Source organism: Pelophylax lessonae (assembly GCF_965119305.1).
Source record: "Pelophylax lessonae genome assembly, chromosome: 1".
Lineage (NCBI taxonomy): Eukaryota > Metazoa > Chordata > Amphibia > Anura > Ranidae > Pelophylax > Pelophylax lessonae.
In genome coordinates this window covers 536,468,366-536,492,077 of record NC_138768.1, presented here as the reverse complement: position 1 = coordinate 536,492,077, position 23,712 = coordinate 536,468,366, and the positions used below count along the sequence as shown (strand labels likewise).

The following is a 23,712-nucleotide window of genomic DNA, read 5'->3' as shown; positions in this document are numbered from 1 at the left end:
TATTTATAAATCCCCCTTTATAGCAGGCAAGGGCAAGCAGGTCAGCCATCCCAGGTCCCCCCTAGATCCCCCTTAGAGCAAGCCAGGGTGACCGTCCCCCTTATAGATCCCCCTTCGAGCAGACCAAGCAGGGTTCCCAGACCTCCAGTCCAGTGAGTCCACCACAACCTACCGTTACTGTCCTCCTTTTCTTCTCCCGCGCTTGACAGTCAGACAGTCCCTCCCCCAGCCAGCCCAGGACCCATAGTTAGTCACAGAGAGATCACTGCGCAGCCGCGCACGCAGGTCTCTCTCCAGTCTCCACCACCACTCCACTTTGCTGGCAGTGCCAAGAGCTAGAGCCTAGCAGGAGGTGGGAGCGGACAACCCGAGGGAGGCCTGAGGCTCTGCCCCAAGCAATCGCATCGGGGATTGATCCGAGATTCCTCTTGGCAAACGGGCAGAGTGAGACTCAGAGTTACAGCGCGGCGGACACTGCAAGGACCGCTCACGGACACCAGTGTCTGTGTGCGGACACCTTGCCGACCCCTGCTGTGTTGATTCCATAAGCCCATCCCCCTCACAGTTAGAAAACACCCCCTAGGCTCACATTTAACCCTTTGATCGCCCCTGGGTTAACCCCTTCCCTGCCAGTGTCATTAGTACAGTAACAGTGCATATTTTTAGCACTGATTACTATAGTAATATCACTGGTCTCCCAAAATTGTCAAAAATGTCAGTTAGGAGTCCAATCTGTCCCCCGCAATGTCGCAGTCCTGCTAAAAAATTGCTGATTGTCGCCATTACTAGTAAAAAATAAATAAATAAAAATGACATAAATCTTTCCCCTAGTTTGTAGACGCGATAACTTTTGCGCAAACCAATAAAGATACGCTTATTGGGATTTTTTTTTTTTTTTTTTACCAAAAATATGTAGCAGAATACAAATTGGCCTAAAATGATGAAAAAAAAATAGATTTTAATTTTTTTTTTTATTGGGAATGTTATATAGCAGAAAGTGAAAAATATATATATATTTTTTTTCAGAATTTCTCGCTCTTTTTTGTTTATAGCCCAAAAAATAAAAATCACACAGGTGATCAAATACCACCAAAAGAAAGTTCTTGTGGGGAAAAAGGGACATCAATTTTATTTGGGTACAGTGCTGCACGGCTGTGCAATTGTCAGTTAAAGTAACGCAGTGCCGAATTGCAAAAAAAATGGCCTGGTCATTAAGGAGGAAAAACCTTCTGTTCCAGAAGTGGTTAACAAAAAATCAAGAGAAGATTTTGGCTAGACATACACTTTAATACTTTTCAGAAGTACATTATACTTTGTTTCTGCAACAAGCAGTGTAATAAATATCAGAGAGTTAGCATATCAACCAAGCAATTAGCACTTTTAAAAAAAGGACAGAAATTGGAGCTCCCTCCCTTATAACCTTCCTCCATGAACTACTGCCACATTCTCACTGTCTTGTTCACACTGATGTGCTGTATTAGTCACGCATTATGAACTATTGCACGTGTTATGTACGTTGAATTAAAGTGTTACTAAACCCAGGAGCCTGCATTCACTATATCTGGTCTCCCACAGTACACAGAACATGGAAATGCAATTATTTTAGTAAATATACTGCTAAATACCTTTTCTCATTAGCAGTATATAGTAGTTTTGTGACTTGTATCAGTTCCTAGTAAAGCTTGTAGTAGGAGTTTTTATTATTCCCTGACCCTCTGTCTGGACCGTGCTGAATGGCCCTGTGCTGATCACTGATGGACTCTCCCAAGAAAAAAAGAAAAACTCTTTAGCAATACACACCAATTTGAGCATGTGCAGCCTGACTCCTAATGCTCTGTTCTATCACAAGATGGGTAGGAGTCAGTTAAAGAAGAGGAGGATCAGAGAGACATCACACAGTCTTAAACACAATGCGGAGGATTAACCCTTAGGTTCTACAGTGAGTGTAACAAGCATGCTTTACTGCATATATAGACTAATTTTACTGTTGTGGGTTTAGTAAAACTTTAAGGCTGCACAATTGTTTAATCGACTGCCTAATACACCAAAACACACCAGAATAAAGGCCCCTTGAACCCCCCCCCCCCCTTAACCACTTCAATACAGGGCACTTTCACCCCCTTCCTGCCCAGACCAATTTTCAGCTTTTAGCGCTGTTGCATTTTGAATGACAATTGCACGGTCATGCAACACTGTACCTTAACCAAACACAAATAGGGCTTTCTTTTGGTGGTATTTGATCACCGCAAGGTTTTTTCTTTTTTTGCTAAACAAATAAAAAATGACCGAAAACTTTGAAAAAAAAAAAAAAGTTTTTTGTTTGTTATAAAATTTTGGCAATAAATATGTTTTTTCCTGCACTGATGAGCACTGATGAGGCCGCACTGACAGGCACTGATGAGGAGGCACTGATGGGGTAGCACTGATGATGAGGCACTAATAAGCAGCACTGATGGGCATTGATAGGTGGCACTAATATGCAACACAGATGGACACTGATATGTGGCACTGATAGGTAGCACTGATATGCAGCATTGGTGGACACTGATGGGCACTGATAGGCAGCACTGATGAGCAATGATGGGCACTGTTGGGTGACACTGATAGATGGCAATGATGGGCACTGGTGGGTGGCACTGATAGATGGCAATGATGGGCAGCACTGATGAGGAGGGCACTGACAGGCTCCCTAAACACTGATTGGCATCCCTGGTGGCATTGGTGGGCATCCCTGGCGGCCATGGGTAGGCAATTCCTGGTGGCTCTAGTGACATCCCCCAAGGGTCTGCATTGGTAATCAATGCTCTGATTACCAGCACAGACCCCCCCCCCCCCCCATCAGGAGAGCTGCCAATCAGGCGCAAACTGAGGAAAGCCGATCAACAGCATGTCATAGGCTAGCCTATGTCATAGGCTGTTTACCAAGATAGGAGATGCTGTGGGTCAGAGTGACACATCGCACAACCGATCGCCGCTCTGCGCGCCCCCGGCTTATCCTGCTGGATGTCATATGACGCAGAGTCAGGATAACTTAACCACTTTCCTGCCGTCATTCTGCTATATCGCGGGCGGGAAGTGGTTAAGAAAAGGGAGCCTTGACTGCTGGAAGCATGGCATCTCCGTGGGCATTAGGCTAACAGGGAAACAAAGTGGCTCCATAAAGACTGGCTACTAAGTCCTGAGGTGACTGGGTGCCGGATGAACTCTTTAAAAGGCTACGCTGGGGTACATCCCACTGCTCTGAGGAGATTCAGCTGTTACAAGAGTTGCCCTCCCACCTGCCCATTGTGATGTTTTATCACAGCTTTATTGGAGGCTTGAACCTTGTCAGCAGTTGATTTTGCTTTATGGCCTATACTTTCAAGGTAAATTTAGGGGTCAATCTAATTCCTGTCTGGCACTGATGGTAAAGACAGGCCTCCTGAACTTTGTAAATGTATGTTTTCTGGATGCTCACAGTATACCTATGACTGATGTTGTCACTTGGTAAAGCTGTGGCCTTGCCCTATTTTCAGCTTACTCAGCCTCTGCATCTTTTTACAGGGCAAGGTATTTGTTTTAGGGATCGACTGATTATCGGCAACACCGATATATCGGGGGCCGATATGCACTTTCCCCGATATATCGGAATCGGCCTTTGGATTTATCGATATTGCCGATATTTAGGGAAAGTGCTTGTACCAGGGTGATGCCTGCAGCTAGAGGCATCACCCCGGTACCGGTGTCTTTAGCCGATGGTCGGCTGACTTGGCGGCTGTCATAACAAGGTGCGGGAGGGGATGTCCCCCCCCAATCCCGCCGCCTTCCGTGGCTCGCCCGGGTATCCCGTCCCAGGCATCCTACCTCCACCACTGCCGCTGCCTGAAGAGAAGACTTGGTGTACTGCGTCTCCATGTAAAAAACCTGGAAGTGATGTCATGATATCACTTCTGGGTACTCGGCGCCGAATTAAAAAAACTGACAGCATTCAAAACAGCCAAACTTGGCGTTTTAATGCTTTTTGGTGCTAAAGGAGGGGGTTTGGGGTCTTTTAGACCCCCAGATCCCTCCACAAGAGTACCTTTTAGAAAAAAAAAATAAGAAGATACATTTTTTTTTTTTACTTGTCCGAAAATATAGGTATTGGCATTAACCACTTAAGCCCCGGAGGATTTGGCTGCTAAACGACCAGGGGGTATTTTGCGATTCGGCACTGCGTGACTTTAACAGACAATTGCGCGGTCGTGCGACGCTGTACCTAAACGAATTTGGCGTCCTTTTTTTCCCACAAACAGAGCTTTCTTTTGGTGGTATTTGATCACCTGTGCGATTTTTTGATCACGCGCTATAAACAAAAAAAGAGCGTAAATTTTGCAAAAATAACAATATTTTTCACTTTTTTTTATATAAAATTCCTCCAAAAAAAATGTAAAAATCAAAATGTTTTAACATTTTCAGCCAATTTGTTTTATGCTACCTATGTTTGGTAAAAAAAATCTCAAAAAGCGTATTTTGATTGGTTTGCGCAAAAGTTATTGTGTTTACTAACTATGGGAAAGATTTATGTCATTTTTGTTGTTTTTTTTTTAACGCGTAATGGCGGCGATCTGCGTTTTTTTTTGCGGTACTGCGACATTGCGGAGGACAGATCGGACCCTTGACTGACATTTTTGACACTTTTGGGGTTACCAGTGACATTTCTACAGTAATCAGTGCTATATATATGCACTGTTACTGTAAAAATACACTGGTAGTGAAGGGGTTAACTTTATTTGAGAGGGAGGGGCTGTGTGTGTCCCTAGGGGCGTGATTCTTACTGTGACTGGCTGTGGCTTCAGCTGTATGCAGAGTGATCAACGGATCTACATAGTAGATCCATATGATCATCTCTCATACAGAGGGGAGAATGACAGGCAGCTTGTTTACATAAGCTGCCTGACTTTCTCCCTCTCCCCCGCCGATCGCAGAGTGGCCGGCGGACATCGGGTCCGCCGGTCACACGCGCGGGGGGGTCCGTGACCACGCGGGAGCGGGAGCGCGCCTCCGGCGGCGCGCGCTCGCTCCCTAGACCCTCACAAGCTAGTGACGTAGCCCTACGTCACTTTGCCTGTGAGGGGCTGACCGCCGACGTAGATAGTCGTGCGGCGGTCGGCAAGTGGTTAAAAAAACCGATATCGGTCGATCACTAATTTGTTTATTAGCTGGTCATAAACTAGCCTAAATCCTGTCCATGAGTGACTGCACTCACCCCTCCACTGTATCTATGGAGTCATCCATGATCCCAGTCTGGACTTCAAACATGTCTTTCTTTGCCTTTGTTCATCTCTGGCAACAGGGGAATTAGTAGTTTACATAAGGAAGTTTCCATTGTTTCATGCTTCCAGTTCAGCTCATAGGAAGTGACAAGGACACAACATTTCCAGCAAGGCCGACAGCTATTTTTTTATACTTGCTGAAAATGTACCTAGCCAAAAAAATGCATTCCACCATATAAGGACTAGTAAAATGCAATACACATTATTACATATTTGTTCTTGAATTTAGTTATCTTTTAGGTGCTTTTTGAGCAAGATGCTAGCCTCGTAATAAGAATATTATTACCTAAGATCCCTTGTAATTTACCACCCTAGGTAAGTCAATCAGTGAAATGCTAATGTTGTTCAGAAGCTGCTGCAACTGTAAGAAGGCCCTATCATTTACAGTACCTTATTATGTGACTTGCAGGGGTAATAGCATCTGCTCCCTTGCAGAAATCTTCCGGGTCATTTGGACACAGACTGCTGAAACAGGACCTGTCATCTGGCTAACTGGACTGGCATTGAATAAGGCCTAGGGGAAGGGGTAAGAAGCAGTTCTGGGAGCAATGCAACACGGAGGGGAAAAAGAGAGTTTAAATTATGTGGATGGGTTAAAAGAAAGGAATGGTGGGGGAAAAGGGAGGGTGAGACCAGTATATGAGTGGAGGGTTCTAGTGATTAAACTGTTGGGAGTTAATATGGAACCTCCAGCTACCAGAACAGTACTGTACATGAGCATTGTTGGAAATATTGCACAGAAGTTCTCTCTGAGCACCAGTCAATAACTTGGTGGTTTTTGGTGGACTCGTGCATAACAGAAGGACCTGGATAAAAAAAAAAAAGTTTATTTCTGGTCACCAAACGTTGTGATTTTTATTTAATTGTATATACCAACACCCATCATAGGTAAATGGCAGCTGGTTAACATCTTTAAGTGCAGAAAGGTCCTAACATTTTTCTGGTAATACTGACCATACATTGATTACTTTTTTCCATTCAACAAGCGGGTTAAAAATAAAAAGAAGATCCAATTCCCCCATCCACACACTTGATGTGAATGGGGAATCCCTACTGCTGTGCTATTGTGTTCTGATGGCATGGAGACTTTCCAAACATCAGAATACACCAGTGGCAGTATTCGATTGGCAAACCCAACAGGCTGGGTATACACAAGTTGATCGATAACCTTCCACCCAGCCCATTCAACATTTGGCCGGTCCATGTTGAACCAGTTGAGTTTCAATCCATGCCTGGCCACCCTAATTGTGACAAGTAATTGTAAATGCTGGATTTTTAAAAATTAAAATAATAAACATGTTATACATACCTGCTCTGTGCAATGACTTTGCACAAAGCAGCCCCTATCCTCCTCTTCTCGGATCCCCCTCCAGTACTTCTGGCTCCTTCCCCCAACAAGTGCCCCCGTAGCAAGCAGCACTTGTGCCTGCTCTCTTCCCAAGCTCCTTTTGGCCCTGCCTCCCGTTGCCTCCTCACTGGCTGTGATTGACAGCAGCCAATGACTCCCACTGCTGTGTCTGAGCCATTGAGGAAGAAGAGAGCCGAGAGGGCTCAGGTAAGTATGAGGCAGGGCTGGGGGGAACTGCATACTGCTGGGTTTTTACCTTAATGGAGATAATGCATTAGGTAAAAAAAAAACTTCAGCCTTTACAACCACTTTAAGTTAATATAAATATACAATATATTATTGTATAATAATATAATATATCCTTTTTTTTTTGGACAACAGCCTCTGACATCATCAGCATTCCCAAATCAGTGACAATGACATTAGGCAAGCAGATATCTTTTTAAATCTCATTTAAAATAATTGTTGCATGTCAACATTTACAGCAATACAGTGCTGGATGCCTAAGATTTAACTTCATAAATGTTCTCCCCTTTTCATAGCTACAGGGATAAATGTGTACATTTCGTTCATGCCAAGCATATAAATCTCTCCACCCAACCGACACTGTGAACCATCTGCTAAGAGTTGTTTGCAATTTAATACAACATATTATCCTTTGTATATTCTTAAGACCTAACCAAGGATTTTTTTTTCCTCCTTATAAAAAGGCTCAGCTTCAAAAGAATTAAGCCTAACTAAAAATTCTGTACATAGTAGTTTGACCAATGAAACCGAGAACATTGCTAAACCTTGAACTTCCTCTTATCGGGGTAGTTAAATATTAATATTATTGCAGCCACTATAAACACCACAGTTATACCCCCCCCCCCCCCCGTATACCTTAAAGAAGTAGTAAATTGCGAGTGTTTGAAAAAAAAAAAAAAAAACACCTGCAAGGCAATGGCATAATTTGCTAGTATGCATCGTATACTAGCACATTATGAAATACTCACCTTGGAAAGAAGACCTCCAGCACTGAGCTGTCACCGTTGAGAGGGCCAACATCTTCCCCCAGTTTTTCTTCCAAGTTTGCGTGCTCCAGCCATATGCAAAAACAAATGTTTTGGATTTCAAATGGATACATTTTGCTGAAATACTGTAGATGAATTTCTGAAAAAAAAAAAAAAAATGTATTGAATATATATATATATATATTGTACAGGTCGTAGAGGGTGGGTCCTTGAAGGACGCTATATTTCCCCTCTGTTTGGGCTCTGGGCCCTTTAAGGGAGCAAAAGGGGTTAACTCATTGATCAGAGGAAGTGGGTTTAAGAAGGACAGGAAGTTGTAGATTGGGTGTGGTGGAGCATAGAGGAGACTGTGGATGGTGAATGTGGACTTTTGTACAGCCGAGAAGGTGCATGTCAGTGTGCTGACTGGGAGCCTATTGCCAGGGGAAGCTACCCTCTTCAAAAGTTGGGACTGTTTGACTGCAAAAGCAGCTCTGAACTCTTCAAGTCGGTGAGACTGTCTTTTCCTTGTTGTGTTTCTTTTGCTGCTATGAAGCCTGTTTAAGTTAATAAACATTTCTTTGGTTGCAACGCCTGTGTCCTGCGATCCAGCTGATCCCCCCAAACATTACAAGTGGTGCTCGGATGCGGGCAGGACTGAGTAACAGGCACAAGAAGAAAAAAAAAAATTTTTTTTTTTTTGCATTGGACTGAAACTGACATTTAAAGGGACAGTACACTTGACTTATGTCCTGGGTTAAAGCCGCACTAAAAGCTGAAACAATGGAGGAGCTAATTAAACAGTTATCCCTGGCTAATATGCAAGCGCAAACTCGTCATGAGGAAGCTAATCAGCGCTTAGCAACCCAGCTGGAGGTACAACAAGCTCACCACAAAGAGGCTCTGGCTCAGCAACAAGAAAGTACTCACCTGTTGGTAACCCAGCTGGCCGCCCAGCAAGGAGCTATACAGACTCAGGTGAAGGCCTTACAAGAGGTAGTACAGCACCTTTCCCAGAGTCATGAACAGGCAGCGGTTACCCCTAGCAACCAGGTGACGGTGAGGGCCAGTCATTTCCTGCAGAAGCTGTCTCTGAGTGATGATGTAGAGGCATTCCTTGCTACGTTTGAGAGGACGGCAGAGAGAGAAGGGTGGCCCCAGGACCAGTGGGCCGGTCTCATTGCTCCTTTCCTCACCGGAGATCCTCAAAAGGCCTACTTTGATCTACCACCTGAAGAAGCGAAAGTCTATGAACGATTAAAGGCAGAAATTTTGGCTCGTCTGGGGGTAACTACGGCTGTTCGGGCCCAACGAGTGCACCAGTGGAAATATTGTCCAGACCGGCCACCAAGGTCCCAAATGCATGACCTGGTGCAACTGGTAAAAAAATGGCTGCAGCCCGAGGTGTTGTCTGGCCTCCAAATTGTGGAACGAGTTGTGTTGGACCGATACCTGAGGTCCCTGCCAGACGACCTTCAACGATGGGTCAGCCATGGAGACCCCACAACAGTGAACCACCTTGTTGAGATGGTGGAACGATATACGGTAGTGGAGGATCTTCTTGGCCCTACCAAGCGCCAAGGCCCCAGCACGTCTCGGCCGGTTCGGCCAACTGCAGCCGCTCGGATGGAAATCCCACGGAACCCTGGAGCACCAATTCCACAAGGCCAGGAGTCACTCCTTGTGCCTTCTCAGAGGCCTGTTCCTGCTCGGAAAGTGGGGGATATACAATGTTGGCGGTGTCATTCCTGGGGCCATACCCGGGCACACTGCCCACTGCAAGAAGAGCCCATGGAATGCGGGGTCCTCCAAAAGGGGTCTTTTTATGCCCATAAAGTATGCACAACACATCTGGATCTTGGTGAGGGGAAGTTCGAGTGTGAAGTTCGAGTAAACCACCTTCCTGCCAGGGCTTTGTTGGACTCAGGAAGCATGGTGACCCTGGTTCATCCTAGAGTTATTGGGAGAATCGGCCCAGTAAGCAAAACTTTACGGGTCGTGTGCATTCACGGAGACACTAGAGAGTACCCTCTCATCTTGGTGTCCATCTCCACGGCATGTGGCACTGGTACTCAAGAGGTGGGGGTGGTGGAAAACTTAGTGCATGATGTGATCATAGGACGAGACTGTCCGTTGTTTGCAAAACTGTGGGAACAAGGACAACCACATGAATGGCCCAGAGACTGGGGAGAAACGTCCTCTGTTCCTGCTGTTGAGGAAAGTAATCCTGAACTGCCAAATTTTGTGAAGGTTGAACTGGATAAAAGTAATGTTGAAACTGTTGAGGATGCCAAAATACATGGTCCACAGACCAACCTGAATACTGAGGGGGGGGGAACCTTCTCCTCTTCAGGTGATGCTGGGGGAAGAGGAGGAGGAAGTGGCCTCTACCCCTGCTCTACCAGATTTGGGTGTTACCCAGGGGGCATTTGGTACTGCTCAGATGCAGGACCCCACTTTGGCCCGGGCACGGGAACAGGTTGTGGTAGTAAATGGAGTTCCACAAGAGCCAGGGGCAAATGAGCGATGGCCACACTTTGCAGTGTGCAATGAATTACTTTATCGGGTTAACCAAATAAGAGGAGATGTGGTAGACCAATTATTGGTACCCCAACAATATAGACGGAAGGTTCTTGACCTGGCCCATAACGATGTTTTAGGGGGACACCTAGGAGTGGAGAAGACAGAAGCACGAATCACCGACCGGTTTTACTGGCCAGGTCTGAAAGCGGAGGTAAAGAAATACTGTGCCTCCTGTCCCACCTGTCAGTTAACCGCTCCGGTGACTCACTTCCGTAGCCCTTTGGTCCCTCTGCCTATAATTGAGGTCCCATTTGAAAGGATAGCGATGGATATAGTGGGTCCATTGGTAAAGTCTGCTCGAGGTCACTCCTATATACTGGTGATCCTTGACTATGCCACCAGATATCCAGAGGCGCTAGCCCTGCGGAATACCTCCTCTAAGACTATTGCTCGGGAGTTATTCCAATTGTTCACACGAACTGGATTTCCTAAGGAAATCCTCACGGACCAGGGCACTCCGTTTATGTCGAGGGTTATGGCCGATGTGTGCAAGCTGTTTCGGATTAAACAGCTGCGCACATCAGTATACCATCCCCAAACAGACGGCTTGGTAGAGCGCTTTAATAAGACTCTGAAGTCAATGCTCAAGAGAGTGGTACAAAGAGATGGGAAAGACTGGGACTGCCTGTTACCAGCTCTCCTATTTGCTATTCGGGAAGTGCCTCAGGCCTCCACGGGGTTTTCACCCTTTGAGTTGGTGTATGGGCGGAGACCTCGTGGATTGCTTGATTTTGTTAAAGAGGAATGGGAAAGTGAACCTATTCAGCATAAGAGTGTTCTTGAATATGTCTCCCAAATGCAGGAAAGGATCATGAGTGTGATGCCCCTGGTCAAGGAACATTTGCAAACAGCCCAGGAGGCTCAACGGAAGGTATATAATAGGGCCGCTAAAATAAGGCACTTCCAAGTGGGGGATCGAGTGGCGATACTGATTCCCACTGTGGAAAGTAAGTTCTTGGCCAGATGGCAAGGTCCCTTTGAAATTGTGGAAAAAATAGGGGAGGTAAATTATAGAGTCCACCAACCAGGCAAGAGGAAGCCGTATCAAATATATCACGTAAACTTGTTAAAGCCCTGGATGGACAGGGAACCGGTGACCTCCCTGGCTGGTGTAAGACTTGAACCTCAGGTTGGTGTGGAGAGTGTCCAAGTAGCAAATACACTGTCTAAAATCCAAAGTCAGCAAGCAAAGGAGTTCTTGCAGAGAAATAAAGAAAAATTTTCAGACTTGCCAGGTCTTACTACGGTTATCGAGCATGATGTTATCACGGAACCAGGGGTCAAAGTTTGTGTCCGGCCGTACCGTATCCCGGAAGCTCAGAGAAAGGCCGTTTCAGAGGAAGTAAAGAAGATGTTAGACCTGGATGTTATTGAAGAATCGCAGAGTGAGTGGTCAAGCCCAATTGTGTTGGTACCAAAGCCCAATGGGACTCTGCGGTTCTGCAATGATTTCCGTAAACTTAATGAAGTTTCAAAGTTTGATGCCTACCCTATGCCCCGGGTGGATGAGCTTATCGAGAGACTAGGCCCAGCCAGGTATATCACCACCTTAGACCTTACTAAGGGGTATTGGCAAATCCCCCTGACTAAGGCTGCCAGAGAGAAAACTGCTTTTTCTACCCCAGAGGGGAGTTTTCAGTACAAAAGAATGCCTTTTGGACTACAAACTGCTCCAGCCACCTTCCAGCGAGCAATGGATAGGGTTTTACGACCTCATCGAGAGTATGCCTCCGTATATTTGGATGACATAGTCATTTTTAGCAGAGACTGGGAATCACACTTGCCTAAAGTCCAGGCAGTGCTGGACTCCCTTTCGAAGGAGGGGTTCACAGTGAATCCAGAAAAATGTGCGTTGGGAATGGAGGAGGTGAAATACCTGGGGTATATCGTAGGTAGAGGGCTGGTAAAACCTCAGGTCAACAAGGTAGAGGCGATACAGAACTGGCCCCGCCCCCTAACAAAGAAGCAGGTACGTGCATTCCTGGGCATAGTGGGATACTACAGGAGGTTTGTACCCAACTTTGCCACATTGGCGGCTCCACTGACCGATCTGACTAAGGGTCGGAAGTCGGTCATGATTGAGTGGAATGCAGACGCTGAAAGGGCTTTTTTGGAGCTTAAGTCAGCACTGTGCCAACACCCTGTCCTGATAGCGCCAAACTTTTCAAGAGAATTCATTGTCCAGACTGACGCTTCAGATACAGGGTTAGGAGCAGTCCTGTCACAGGTTGTTCAGGGTGAGGAGCACCCGGTAGTCTTCCTCAGTAGGAAGCTGACACCAGCGGAGAAAAACTATGCGATAGTTGAGCGAGAGTGTTTGGCCATTAAGTGGGCCTTAGAATCCCTCAGGTATTATCTCTTGGGGAGGAAATTTAGGCTGATTTCGGACCATGCTCCTTTAACATGGATGAGACAAAGTAAAGGGACTAATGCCAGGATTACCCGTTGGTTCCTGGCACTCCAGGAATTTAAATTTGTAGTGGAGCACAGGCCCGGGAGACAGCATCAAAATGCAGATGCCCTCTCTCGAGCCCATTGTCTTAGCTCCACTGTTGCCTCCACCTCCTTGGCGTTGGGGCAGAGGGGGGGGATATGTACAGGTCGTAGAGGGTGGGTCCTTGAAGGATGCTATATTTCCCCTCTGTTTGGGCTCTGGGCCCTTTAAGGGAGCAAAAGGGGTTAACTCATTGATCAGAGGAAGTGGGTTTAAGAAGGACAGGAAGTTGTAGATTGGGTGTGGTGGAGCATAGAGGAGACTGTGGATGGTGAATGTGGACTTTTGTACAGCCGAGAAGGTGCATGTCAGTGTGCTGACTGGGAGCCTATTGCCAGGGGAAGCTACCCTCTTCAAAAGTTGGGACTGTTTGACTGCAAAAGCAGCTCTGAACTCTTCAAGTCGGTGAGACTGTCTTTTCCTTGTTGTGTTTCTTTTGCTGCTATGAAGCCTGTTTAAGTTAATAAACATTTCTTTGGTTGCAACGCCTGTGTCCTGCGATCCAGCTGATCCCCCCAAACATTACAAGTGGTGCTCGGATGCGGGCAGGACTGAGTAACAGGCACAAGAAGAAAAAAAAAAATTTTTTTTTTTTGCATTGGACTGAAACTGACATTTAAAGGGACAGTACACTTGACTTATGTCCTGGGTTAAAGCCGCACTAAAAGCTGAAACAATGGAGGAGCTAATTAAACAGTTATCCCTGGCTAATATGCAAGCGCAAACTCGTCATGAGGAAGCTAATCAGCGCTTAGCAACCCAGCTGGAGGTACAACAAGCTCACCACAAAGAGGCTCTGGCTCAGCAACAAGAAAGTACTCACCTGTTGGTAACCCAGCTGGCCGCCCAGCAAGGAGCTATACAGACTCAGGTGAAGGCCTTACAAGAGGTAGTACAGCACCTTTCCCAGAGTCATGAACAGGCAGCGGTTACCCCTAGCAACCAGGTGACGGTGAGGGCCAGTCATTTCCTGCAGAAGCTGTCTCTGAGTGATGATGTAGAGGCATTCCTTGCTACGTTTGAGAGGACGGCAGAGAGAGAAGGGTGGCCCCAGGACCAGTGGGCCGGTCTCATTGCTCCTTTCCTCACCGGAGATCCTCAAAAGGCCTACTTTGATCTACCACCTGAAGAAGCGAAAGTCTATGAACGATTAAAGGCAGAAATTTTGGCTCGTCTGGGGGTAACTACGGCTGTTCGGGCCCAACGAGTGCACCAGTGGAAATATTGTCCAGACCGGCCACCAAGGTCCCAAATGCATGACCTGGTGCAACTGGTAAAAAAATGGCTGCAGCCCGAGGTGTTGTCTGGCCTCCAAATTGTGGAACGAGTTGTGTTGGACCGATACCTGAGGTCCCTGCCAGACGACCTTCAACGATGGGTCAGCCATGGAGACCCCACAACAGTGAACCACCTTGTTGAGATGGTGGAACGATATACGGTAGTGGAGGATCTTCTTGGCCCTACCAAGCGCCAAGGCCCCAGCACGTCTCGGCCGGTTCGGCCAACTGCAGCCGCTCGGATGGAAATCCCACGGAACCCTGGAGCACCAATTCCACAAGGCCAGGAGTCACTCCTTGTGCCTTCTCAGAGGCCTGTTCCTGCTCGGAAAGTGGGGGATATACAATGTTGGCGGTGTCATTCCTGGGGCCATACCCGGGCACACTGCCCACTGCAAGAAGAGCCCATGGAATGCGGGGTCCTCCAAAAGGGGTCTTTTTATGCCCATAAAGTATGCACAACACATCTGGATCTTGGTGAGGGGAAGTTCGAGTGTGAAGTTCGAGTAAACCACCTTCCTGCCAGGGCTTTGTTGGACTCAGGAAGCATGGTGACCCTGGTTCATCCTAGAGTTATTGGGAGAATCGGCCCAGTAAGCAAAACTTTACGGGTCGTGTGCATTCACGGAGACACTAGAGAGTACCCTCTCATCTTGGTGTCCATCTCCACGGCATGTGGCACTGGTACTCAAGAGGTGGGGGTGGTGGAAAACTTAGTGCATGATGTGATCATAGGACGAGACTGTCCGTTGTTTGCAAAACTGTGGGAACAAGGACAACCACATGAATGGCCCAGAGACTGGGGAGAAACGTCCTCTGTTCCTGCTGTTGAGGAAAGTAATCCTGAACTGCCAAATTTTGTGAAGGTTGAACTGGATAAAAGTAATGTTGAAACTGTTGAGGATGCCAAAATACATGGTCCACAGACCAACCTGAATACTGAGGGGGGGGGAACCTTCTCCTCTTCAGGTGATGCTGGGGGAAGAGGAGGAGGAAGTGGCCTCTACCCCTGCTCTACCAGATTTGGGTGTTACCCAGGGGGCATTTGGTACTGCTCAGATGCAGGACCCCACTTTGGCCCGGGCACGGGAACAGGTTGTGGTAGTAAATGGAGTTCCACAAGAGCCAGGGGCAAATGAGCGATGGCCACACTTTGCAGTGTGCAATGAATTACTTTATCGGGTTAACCAAATAAGAGGAGATGTGGTAGACCAATTATTGGTACCCCAACAATATAGACGGAAGGTTCTTGACCTGGCCCATAACGATGTTTTAGGGGGACACCTAGGAGTGGAGAAGACAGAAGCACGAATCACCGACCGGTTTTACTGGCCAGGTCTGAAAGCGGAGGTAAAGAAATACTGTGCCTCCTGTCCCACCTGTCAGTTAACCGCTCCGGTGACTCACTTCCGTAGCCCTTTGGTCCCTCTGCCTATAATTGAGGTCCCATTTGAAAGGATAGCGATGGATATAGTGGGTCCATTGGTAAAGTCTGCTCGAGGTCACTCCTATATACTGGTGATCCTTGACTATGCCACCAGATATCCAGAGGCGCTAGCCCTGCGGAATACCTCCTCTAAGACTATTGCTCGGGAGTTATTCCAATTGTTCACACGAACTGGATTTCCTAAGGAAATCCTCACGGACCAGGGCACTCCGTTTATGTCGAGGGTTATGGCCGATGTGTGCAAGCTGTTTCGGATTAAACAGCTGCGCACATCAGTATACCATCCCCAAACAGACGGCTTGGTAGAGCGCTTTAATAAGACTCTGAAGTCAATGCTCAAGAGAGTGGTACAAAGAGATGGGAAAGACTGGGACTGCCTGTTACCAGCTCTCCTATTTGCTATTCGGGAAGTGCCTCAGGCCTCCACGGGGTTTTCACCCTTTGAGTTGGTGTATGGGCGGAGACCTCGTGGATTGCTTGATTTTGTTAAAGAGGAATGGGAAAGTGAACCTATTCAGCATAAGAGTGTTCTTGAATATGTCTCCCAAATGCAGGAAAGGATCATGAGTGTGATGCCCCTGGTCAAGGAACATTTGCAAACAGCCCAGGAGGCTCAACGGAAGGTATATAATAGGGCCGCTAAAATAAGGCACTTCCAAGTGGGGGATCGAGTGGCGATACTGATTCCCACTGTGGAAAGTAAGTTCTTGGCCAGATGGCAAGGTCCCTTTGAAATTGTGGAAAAAATAGGGGAGGTAAATTATAGAGTCCACCAACCAGGCAAGAGGAAGCCGTATCAAATATATCACGTAAACTTGTTAAAGCCCTGGATGGACAGGGAACCGGTGACCTCCCTGGCTGGTGTAAGACTTGAACCTCAGGTTGGTGTGGAGAGTGTCCAAGTAGCAAATACACTGTCTAAAATCCAAAGTCAGCAAGCAAAGGAGTTCTTGCAGAGAAATAAAGAAAAATTTTCAGACTTGCCAGGTCTTACTACGGTTATCGAGCATGATGTTATCACGGAACCAGGGGTCAAAGTTTGTGTCCGGCCGTACCGTATCCCGGAAGCTCAGAGAAAGGCCGTTTCAGAGGAAGTAAAGAAGATGTTAGACCTGGATGTTATTGAAGAATCGCAGAGTGAGTGGTCAAGCCCAATTGTGTTGGTACCAAAGCCCAATGGGACTCTGCGGTTCTGCAATGATTTCCGTAAACTTAATGAAGTTTCAAAGTTTGATGCCTACCCTATGCCCCGGGTGGATGAGCTTATCGAGAGACTAGGCCCAGCCAGGTATATCACCACCTTAGACCTTACTAAGGGGTATTGGCAAATCCCCCTGACTAAGGCTGCCAGAGAGAAAACTGCTTTTTCTACCCCAGAGGGGAGTTTTCAGTACAAAAGAATGCCTTTTGGACTACAAACTGCTCCAGCCACCTTCCAGCGAGCAATGGATAGGGTTTTACGACCTCATCGAGAGTATGCCTCCGTATATTTGGATGACATAGTCATTTTTAGCAGAGACTGGGAATCACACTTGCCTAAAGTCCAGGCAGTGCTGGACTCCCTTTCGAAGGAGGGGTTCACAGTGAATCCAGAAAAATGTGCGTTGGGAATGGAGGAGGTGAAATACCTGGGGTATATCGTAGGTAGAGGGCTGGTAAAACCTCAGGTCAACAAGGTAGAGGCGATACAGAACTGGCCCCGCCCCCTAACAAAGAAGCAGGTACGTGCATTCCTGGGCATAGTGGGATACTACAGGAGGTTTGTACCCAACTTTGCCACATTGGCGGCTCCACTGACCGATCTGACTAAGGGTCGGAAGTCGGTCATGATTGAGTGGAATGCAGACGCTGAAAGGGCTTTTTTGGAGCTTAAGTCAGCACTGTGCCAACACCCTGTCCTGATAGCGCTAAACTTTTCAAGAGAATTCATTGTCCAGACTGACGCTTCAGATACAGGGTTAGGAGCAGTCCTGTCACAGGTTGTTCAGGGTGAGGAGCACCCGGTAGTCTTCCTCAGTAGGAAGCTGACACCAGCGGAGAAAAACTATGCGATAGTTGAGCGAGAGTGTTTGGCCATTAAGTGGGCCTTAGAATCCCTCAGGTATTATCTCTTGGGGAGGAAATTTAGGCTGATTTCGGACCATGCTCCTTTAACATGGATGAGACAAAGTAAAGGGACTAATGCCAGGATTACCCGTTGGTTCCTGGCACTCCAGGAATTTAAATTTGTAGTGGAGCACAGGCCCGGGAGACAGCATCAAAATGCAGATGCCCTCTCTCGAGCCCATTGTCTTAGCTCCACTGTTGCCTCCACCTCCTTGGCGTTGGGGCAGAGGGGGGGGATATGTACAGGTCGTAGAGGGTGGGTCCTTGAAGGATGCTATATTTCCCCTCTGTTTGGGCTCTGGGCCCTTTAAGGGAGCAAAAGGGGTTAACTCATTGATCAGAGGAAGTGGGTTTAAGAAGGACAGGAAGTTGTAGATTGGGTGTGGTGGAGCATAGAGGAGACTGTGGATGGTGAATGTGGACTTTTGTACAGCCGAGAAGGTGCATGTCAGTGTGCTGACTGGGAGCCTATTGCCAGGGGAAGCTACCCTCTTCAAAAGTTGGGACTGTTTGACTGCAAAAGCAGCTCTGAACTCTTCAAGTCGGTGAGACTGTCTTTTCCTTGTTGTGTTTCTTTTGCTGCTATGAAGCCTGTTTAAGTTAATAAACATTTCTTTGGTTGCAACGCCTGTGTCCTGCGATCCAGCTGATCCCCCCAAACATTACAATATATATATATATATATATATATATATATATATATACACACACATATATATATTAAGTTTGGAGAAAAAGGGCAGGGATCAGTAAATCAATGGACACTATTAAAGTCTTCCATCCAGGAGATAACCAAATTATATGTCAGGCAAATTAGTAGGAGTAAACAGAAAGAAAAAAAACAATATGGTTTAATACAGAGGTAAGTAGGATAGTAAGGGAGAAGAAAAATCTGCATATAGGAGATATAAAGAAACAGAAAGCCTAGCGTGTAACAAAACAGATTAAAGGAGGCCAGACACATTATCAGTGCTGCCAAGGCACAGAAACAGAAGGAAATGGCTAAATAGCTAACGTTATTAAGAAAGGAGATAAAACCTTTTTTTTAGGTACATCTGTGACAGGAAAAAGAAATACATTGGGATCACAAAAATGAACACTGTGTACATCATTTATGTCAAGGGAGACCTGAATGTAGCAAACCATTTAAAAAATGACTTCTGTTCAGTCTTCTCAGAAAGAAACAACACCTACAAAAATAAACTGGAGGATCATATTGGTTCAAATAATGAAGGTCAATTTTCAGGATTTATAAGTGGCAATAGCAGAAGAACAGCTAAAACGTAATAAAGCAATGGGTCCTGATGGTATTCATCCCAAAATTGTAAGAGAACTAAACTGAGGTTTAGTTGTTGGATTTGGTAACTGATCTTTTTTAATTAATCTCTTTAACAGGAAAAGTTAAAGATCCATCCACGAGAAGGGTAGCAAAGTCGAATCTGGCAAGTACAGGCCAGTTAATTTAAAGTGATTGTAAGCCTTTGCTTTTTTTTTTTTTTTATAAAATTATAAAAGATATTATACTTGCGTGAAGGTGCAGAGTAGTGTGGCGGTGTCATGCAGAACATAGAACTTGTAATAATATAGAATCCAGATATTTTACAAGAAACCTGGCGGGAAGGCACCCAACCAGGAACACTCACAGTATATAACATCAGTGTGTAGCGGAGCAGATCTTAGATGTGCTGACAGTGTCTGTCCTGTGGGGCAGAATATGGCCTGGCTGGTCCGTACCCAATGGAGAGGTTTCCAGGAAGCATGGTGTGTCCCTATCCTTTCTCTAATCGTCTGAATCCTCTCCCTGACGCTAATTACTGTCCCTGTTAAATGGGTGACCTATCTCTACAGTACCCACACACATAATGTGTGCCAAGCCCAGGAGCCAGGGTCCAATAAACTTTGCCTGACCCAAGATGGCCCCCAGAGTCACATGGGGCGGCAGCATCCAAATGGATAGCTTCCCCAGTGACCCAGGAAACCATTGAGGAACCATGTTCCTCTTCTCTTTCTATCCCCCTGCAATGCCACTGCAGTTGAGTACCACCTGCAGTGAAGAAAGTAGACTGCAGCTGCAAAAATACTTGCCTGCTCCTTGCAATATTATTGTACAGAGTGGCTACTTACCGCCTCTTCTGGGGTCCCTCGCTGGTGCTCTCCACTCCGCCTTTCCTTAGTGTGCCCCCATAGCAAGCAGTGTGCTATGGGGGCATATGTGCAGGCATTCTCCTGTTCCTAGCTGCATGCCCCTTACTCTCTCCTCTCAGGATTTGATTGACAGCAGCAGGAGCCAATGGCACTTGCTGCTATCAGTGCAGTCTATGAGAGCGGGAAGAGGACAGAGGAGAACTGCAGCCGGGCACAGCCCAGGACTCAGGCAAGTGTTTATTTGAAGGTGGGCGGGGGGGGGGGAGGGGCAGATCCGACAGTGGAAGGTTTTTACCTTAATGCAAAGATAAATACATTTGGAGTTTAGAACCACTTTAACACCCCTTAAATTATTGGAGTAATTTCTAAGAAGGATCAATGATCACTTGAAAGCTTAAAGCATGCTGGACCCAAACGACCATGCTGGCTTTGCTGAGGGAAGGTTTTGTCAAACTAACCTCATTATGTTTTTTGACTATATCACAAATGTTTTGGATCAGGGTGGTGCTGTGGAGTAAATCTTGTTTTCAGCAAAGCATTTGATACAGGTCCATATAGTTGATAGCAAATTATAGGAAGGCGCCTGGCTCTTTTTAAAGATATATCTGAACCTGCTGCCCTTTTAATTGTAAAAACAATATAAAATATGGGACGTAGATAAAAAAGGCGCTGGTAATCTTTTATATTACTGGAATAAAACTTATTCAGGGTATCACGTGTAATAAATTATGTATTACTAGTGTTAAAAGTGCTTAATACTGAATAAATTAATATAGTTAAAGGTTATAGATATATTTTGAAGTGCACAACTCTAAATTAAAAAATATTTATATTGCTTAATAATAGATAAATATATAAATAAATATATATATAAATAAATGGATATAATACATGCAACAAACAAATCAATTATATAAATATATATAGTATTCCGTGCAACAAGCAAATAAAAGTGCTTAATAGTGCGTGCATAAAAAACTCATCAAATATAAACGGATATAGTCGTGCTCTCCAGTGAGAAATAATTGTATAGCAAGTGTCTCTGCAATTCGTGCAACAAAATATGCTCCTTAAAGTGCTTCAGGTGGTGGGGTGTGACACACGTGGCCTCTTACCAGCTTCCAATGAGTCACAATGAGCCGTACAGTTCCTTCTTATCCGGGTGAATTGTCCCTTGGGTATTGCCTGTATCCATGCCGGATGGTGGCAACTCCTTTTAGAGATATATCCATTTGTGTCCACCTTTTTGAAGAAGGTTCTAGTATTTAAAGTGCCGTTGTGCTTGTATATCTCCAGATCTAGAAATTGTATTGTATTCTTATCTGTGTTTCCTGTGAATTTTATCTGGTATTTATTTTTATTCATTTTTTTTAAAAATTGTTCAAGAGACTCTTGGGATCCTTCCCACACAACCAAGATATCGTCCAGATATCGACGGTAATATCTCAGCTGTTGTGGGTATTTTGAGTAGATTTCTTCTTCTTCCCATTTGGCTAAGAATATATTCGCTACGCTAGGAGCATAACGTGCTCCCATCGCTACACCTTTTATTTGGTTGTAGTACTCATTCTTATACCAAAAATGATGGTTTGACATTGCCATATTTAGGCCTTCCAATAAAAATTCTCTGTGTGTCTTTCAAATTTGTATAGTTTTCTAAAGCCCATTTGGTAGCGTTTAATGCGTCCTTCTGTTTAATATTCGTATAAAGTGATTCCACATCAATTGATGCCAGTATCGTTTTTTCGGTGATATTTATACTTTCTAGTGACACTATTGTTTCCTTGGTGTCCTTTAAAAAGGATCTTCCAATCGCTGCTATCGGCTGTAAGAATGTGTCCAAATATTCACCAATCCTGGCATATAAAGATTCAATGCCACTAATTATTGGCCTTCCCGGTGGCTGTTGTAAATTCTTATGGATCTTCGGGATTTGGTAGATCACCGGCATGCGTGGGGCTTTTATATTCAGGTATTTCCCTTCCTTTTTATTCCCCACTACTCAAAGATTTGTGTACTGCCGAATTGCCCAGTGCCAGGAGGGCACAACTAATAGTAAGGGACCAACTGTATACCTTTTTAGTAATTTTCAAATAAAGCATACAATATTTCACTATTGGAGGCTTTTTTTGTTTATCTTTATGCAGACTATATGGTCCATACATGCCTAATGTAGGAGCAGATATCCAACCCAAAAGATATTGAGGAGAGGTCTGATCCACCCATTTAAAGGGATCACAGGCGTTGGGAGTCATTGTGACTCATTGGAAGCTGGTAAGAGGCCACGTGTGTCACACCCCACCACCTGAAGCACTTTAAGGAGCATATTTTGTTGCACGAATTGCAGAGACACTTGCTATACAATTATTTCTCACTGGAGAGCACGACTATATCCGTTTATATTTGATGAGTTTTTTATGCACGCACTATTAAGCACTTTTATTTGCTTGTTGCACGGAATACTATATATATTTATATAATTGATTTGTTTGTTGCATGTATTATATCCATTTATTTATATATATATTTATTTATATATTTATCTATTATTAAGCAATAGAAATATTTTTTAATTTAGAGTTGTGCACTTCAAAATATATCTATAACCTTTAACTATATTAATTTATTCAGTATTAAGCACTTTTAACACTAGTAATACATAATTTATTACACGTGATACCCTGAATAAGTTTTATTCCAGTAATATAAAAGATTACCAGCGCCTTTTTTATCTACGTCCCATATGTCCATATAGTTGAGCTTATAAAAAGTTGTACAAACTAGGACTTACCTTTGGGTGGTTCAGTGGATATGCAGTTGGCTAAAGGATAGATACCAGAGAGTGGTTGTAAATCGGGCTCATTCAGAGTGGTGTACCATATTCTCTGTACTAAATCCCAGGGCCGCTGATAGGGGGGGACCACCAGCCCTCTTGTAGGGGGCCCCGAGCACACAGGGGGGGGGCCCACAGAGAGAGGGGGATTAGTGATGGACAACAAATACAGAAATCTTCCTCCAGCACCTGAATCTGATCTGTCCCTCTCCCTGCTATCAGCTTTTATCTGTTGAGAAAGAGACAGTTGTCCCTCACTAATCCCCCTCCCTGTGTGGGCCCCCCTCCCAGCACTTATCTCTGCTCAGGAGTTTATTTGTAAATTGTAACTTTGTTTCTCTCTCTCTGTCTCTCTGATCACTGAGCTCCAACTACCCAGCCTGTATATTTTTCTCATCTCATCTTTTCTATTTATCGTCGGTTTTTTTTTTAGATTTAGCAGGAATTATGCGAGTTATGTTATATTTGTGTCTGATAATAGTGATTTTGTTGTAATTTTAGCTAAATATATCTTTAATTATTTCTTGGGGGGGCCCTGCTAGGTAGTCTGTACGGGGCCCCGCGATTTCTAACAGCAGCCCTGCTAAATCCTGTAATAGTTAGTCTGTTTGTAAGTCCTATAACTAAAGGTTTGGTGAGTAAGGTATGTCTTTTTGATGATACCACAAAGTTGTGTAATTGGCTTGATATCCCTCGAGGTGCCTATAAAGTTGAGTATCATTTGGCATTGCTGAAAGATTGGCATGTCAAATCGCATGCCAAATCCAAATCGGTGACTTTGTGGCGCTGCACTGATTCCCAAAAGTAGTTTCTGCACTACTTTTGGTGACGTCGGGAGGGGGGGGGGGGTACGATTGCAATAGACATCAGTGCAGGAACCTGCACCGATTTCTGTCAAATTGCCGCAGAAGTCGGACTGAAACGCCTGTTTTAAAATCGATTTCAAACCCACCCTCAGTGTGAACATGGGTTTAGTGTTGGCCAAAATTGCAGAAAAAGAAAAAAGATTTGGAGGCACTTATTTCAGATGATTACAAAATAAGCAAATGGTGTGGCCAAGCAGTGGTAGAATAGAATAAGAATTCTAGGGTGTATCATAAGAGGGATCATCAGTAAGATAAAGGAAGTCCTGATTCCCTTGTATAGATTGTTAGACCTCCTTTAGAAAACTGTGCCCAATTCTGGAGACCTTA

At 45.2% G+C, this 23,712-nt stretch overlaps 1 protein-coding gene across 1 annotated transcript in view; it reads left to right on the top strand.

Moving 5' to 3' along the window:
* CFAP299 (cilia and flagella associated protein 299) overlaps window positions 1–23,712 on the top strand; it is a 738,453-nt gene that overhangs the window by 455,821 nt on the left and 258,920 nt on the right. The window lies entirely within an intron of this gene.